Below are 4,756 nucleotides of genomic sequence, written 5' to 3'. Positions count from 1 at the left end.
TAGAAGCCCCTGTCAATGTCTGTGTAGCCACCATCACCAAATTAGAGGACGAGGATGAGGAGGTAGTAGCACTAGCATACCTGCGCATCACGGCCACCACCCGATGCACACACGCATTTGATGCCTTGATTGAGGAGGAAGCTGACTTCAATGTCTTGACTTATGCTCATTGGACCCTCATTGGTCAGCCACAATTATAGCCCACCAATGCTAAACTCAGCCCATTCAAGGGAAAGTCATATGCACTCCTAGGGAAGTGCAAGATCATAGTCTCTATCTAGTCTAAGAGCCTACCAGCCATCTTCTATGTATTGCCAAATACGAAGGATGCAGGTCAAGAATTGATATTAGGACACACTTTCAAGAAGCAAGCACACTGCAATGTGGACTATGATTTGCAACGTATTCACCTTTCCATTGGCAACGTTTGAATTGTGATAGATTTCAAAAAGGGCAACAAGGCTCTACCAAAGCCTACTATGCCACCAAAGACCCCCCTCTCTAGGAAGCCCCACTCCCGTCAAGGCAATAAACACCCAGGAAACCTGAGCTACAAAGCCTACAAAACCCACAATGGTTGCAGTCAAAAAACCCCAACCAACCCAACGTAGTGTGAAAGATGTGAGATCTAGAGCATGGCAGTAGCTATGGTGGATCGAAGAGGAAGATTAATCTCATGATGACATAGATAAGACTTGCCCTGTTACACAAGTGAATTAGGTTCCAAGTTTGAGACTTGGACTCATAAACACAATCTTGTGTCTAAGACTAACAATGACCAAGACACTAACTAAAATGGGAAAGCATCATGATATTGCATTCATCATATGTGTTAAAGTGGTAGTCAAGTACAATGCTTTATTGTTGTTGGATGGGTAGCAGTTTCCCTTTCTGTGCATATGGGATTCAGTCTACCTGCATGTCCTAAGCCGCCCAAAATTGCCTCATACAAAGAGGCCACAGTAGGTGTGATTGCAAATGTCTCAACACACAGCAGCCTGATACCCCAGAATCATCTAAGTCCAGAGAGTTTGGCACCCCAGTGTGGCTACACAAGAGGAAGGCAACGTACCATCTATGCCATTGGATCCACCCTCAGTACCCCAAAGCAGCATCGGACACACGGATCAGACTATGGAGTTACCCTTAGATACACCACTATCTACTCCACTCCCTAGAACCATCACTGTCCAATCTAATTCCACTACAACCACCAGTAGGTCTTAGGCCTTCCTACGTCGAGCAATGTTCATTTCTATTGATTTCCAAGGACCTTGCTGAGAATACAAGAGACAACTTGATGACTTGCATCAAGCTCTTGGATAACACCTTTACCACATTTGCTAGGAGCTACAAAAGACTTGACCTCAGCTTGCTTGATGAACCCCTTGCCTCTGATGTTCATTCCTTATCCTACACTTGGGAAGAATACGAGTTCATGAACCCCTTACCTCTGATGTTCGTTCCTTATCCTACACTTGGGAAGAATACGAGTTCATGACCACAAAATTCCCCAAGGTCGCAAAGGAGTTGATCGATAATGGTGAAATTTTGAAAGATCATGGGCTCATCAGAATGCTAATAACATCATACCGCAAGCCCCAAAGGCCTGCGTCACCCGTTGAGCTTGAGGAACTCACTCCCCTCGCCGACTCTAACATTCTTCTTACAAAAATGGTGTAACCTACGTCTCCAATGGGAGAAACGAGGTTGCCAAGTAATGACTAATGTTGAGAAATGAGGTTTCCAAGTAATGACTAATGCTAAGCAATGACATGTGATTAAAACAATCGAGTATGACCCAACTTACGTAGCACCAACCTCTTTCAGGGTCTTGGCCATCACTCAAAACAAACACCTAAACGGCTAAGTCTTGGCCCGCCCTTACATTGATCTCATCCTTACGGAGGAAGAGGAGCTACATGTGGCTAGCCGCATTAACTCAGGTGATTTTCTAACCAATGTCCTAACTTACATTACCCAAGTATGTGTTAGCCCTCATAATCTCGATCATCATGCCTACTTGGAATACAACCCTGATTTCTACAATTGTCTAATGCCAAAGTAGATAGCACCATACTATGCTCAAATGCTCTTGCCTCTCCCATGTCCAATCCTAGGAAGGATTTTCATCATTTCCTGAGGGGGGAGGGGGTAAGGTGATTAAGAAAACATAGGCAAGAAGGAAACAAAAAGATTTAATCAAAGTTAAAAGCAGGAAAGAATTTGAACAAAAGGGTTGGAAAGAAAATGTCAAAAATGTTTTGGAATGAATAGGCTGCTGTTAGGAAATTTCATGTCTATAATTCACCTTATTTATTCTCTTCATGGAAGCAAAATCAATTTCCTGCTTACCAAAAAGCCATATGAGGAATACTGAAGTTGGACTATGATAAATGACAGGTATCCACAATGGAAAGCCAAGATAAAGGTGGCAAGCTCCCTTTCACGAAAGAAGAGAAAACTAGGTATGGCTTGAGTGTGGAGACAAGGGGCTTCAATCAATGCACCTTCAAGAACATGTTGAACTTGGATGAAGCTATCCTCGAAGAGCTGACTGTAAAGCAACTGGTGGACAAGTGTGCCCTTTGGAAGTACGTGGAGAAAGTAGGGCAAGCGGTGGACTACAGCATGTGCAAAGAGTTCCTGAGAATTTTTGATGATGCAAGGAACTGTGGCATAGTAAGCATCAGGACGAGAGGAGAAGAAAACATCAAGTGGAGGTACCACTAAGTGCTACAATGATCAAGAAGTCCTAGGCTTAGCCATTAAGAAAGAAAGACGCCCTCGAAGAGATGTATATGACATAATGAGAGTGAACAAGCATAATGTGCACATAGTGGATGGGATAAGTCTGGCAAACATCCCCAATCCAAAAGTAAGGATGCAAGCAAAGATGGTCCATGCTCTCTTCTCGGGATAGAGGTACAACGCGTTGATGAACAGGATTGGCATGCCATTGCTGGAGAGCGTAGCCGCAAGGTCCCTTGAAGAAGTAGACTGGAACGGGTTTGTGAACTCAATCGCGGTCTTAGCCATGAGTTCAGCACCAGTAGGAGGGAAATCCCCGGCCTCAATGGCCAGATCAGCACGTAAGAAGCCTACCTCCAAGGCCTCCACAATCAGATTTGGTGGGGTCTTGACAACAATCATTCAAGAAGCAGTGAGGGAGGCAAAAGGAGTTGAGAAAGAAGTGGGAGAGACACCCCATCAACCGTCACACCCTGACATAGAGCAATCTAGCAATGCAAGAACCATCAACAACCGAGGAGAGTAAGAAGTGCAAAATACCCAGAAGGAGGCCAGGGCACAAGGGAAGAAGAAGGCCATGAAGCCCTAGAAACAAAGGAGAAAGGAGGATGAAGACATGGGAGGCCATGCACAAGTCTGTAGAGGAGACCCATGGTGCCAAAGAAATGGCCACCTTGAGCCTATGACACGAAGGCCGAACCAAGCGGCAGCGCTGAAGCAACCCCAATTGTTGCAGGAAAGGGTAAAACTCTACTACACCCCCTCCCTTCAACACTCACACCTCAAACCACTGCCACCACCACCTCCACAACACAAGAGCCATAGCCTGCCATGGACATCACTAAACTTATGTCCATGATGTAGTTCTTAGTCACAAAAGTATAGGAGATGGTACCAAAAGCAGGAATCAAAAGGTCGGCTACAACAGATGCCGAGTCAAGGCAAGACCTAAAGCAGCAAAGGTTGGAAGCGTCCACCACCACATCATTGCCTACAATGCCCCAGCTGCTACAGATTATGATGCATATGTAGCTGAACTCCTACCCCAGTTGGAGAAGGCTAAGGAAGAGAAGAAGGCCACGGCTGTAGAACTAGAGGCAGAAAGAGAAGTTTCTACGGCACTAAGGCTAGAGATGACATGGTAGGCCACAAAACATTAGAAAGAAATTTGAAACTTGAAAGAGCAACTCAGTACCAAGGAAAAGGAGGCTCAAGAGAATGAGGATCACTTAAGGCAAAGGCTAGAAGATGAAGCCCAAGACCTGATGGCCGAGGCAGCAAGGCCACAAGTTGTTCATCCAACAATATGCTGAGCTCCAGCAATGAATGGCATGCATGGAGGAAATGAATGCAGAACTATGGGAGAACCAGCGGGAAATCAACCATGCACATTAGAAGAACAATGCCAAGAACAGGAAGATGCCATGGTATTTCGATTGTGGTTAGCAATGGAGGAGCAAGGGAGACTAGAGAAAGGAATAGAAGTTGTGGCAATAGAGAAGGAAGAGGCCATAAACAAAGCTACTAGAAGGCTATAAGACAGCTTGGAAATGGAAAACGCCTAGCAGGAGGTGGAGGCACTGATGACCATGGCCATGACTAAAAGAAGACTACACCTGGCGGAGCTAGAAAGCCACGCGCAAATTATTGAAGATCTATCAAAAAGGCTCGCAAAAGCCACCAACAGTTCACCATGGTTAAGCAAGGTAGAAGGATAGAAAAAGAGCAGCTGAACCACCAAAACAAAGAAAAGACCCAAATGATGGAAGTGTTGAATGAGCAACAGCACGTGGTAATGATACTGTCTTAGGAGATGGAAAAAGACAAGAAATATCTAGAAGAGAAAGCACAGTAATGGGAGAGGTGCAAATTTGAAAGAGTGCAAGGATGGATAGAGTGCCTGGTAGTGGCAGAATGTGAGAGAGTACTCGTTGAATCTAGGTCAAAAGCTGCAAAAGTGCGCTCAGACACGTAGAGGCAAGCCTTCCTAAGCATAGTGTTTCAC

Source organism: Lygodium microphyllum, chromosome 18, assembly GCF_053477565.2.
Source record: "Lygodium microphyllum isolate KBCC chromosome 18, Lygodium_microphyllum_v1.1.10, whole genome shotgun sequence".
In the NCBI taxonomy this organism is placed as follows: domain Eukaryota; kingdom Viridiplantae; phylum Streptophyta; class Polypodiopsida; order Schizaeales; family Lygodiaceae; genus Lygodium; species Lygodium microphyllum.
This window is presented reverse-complemented; position numbering follows the sequence as displayed.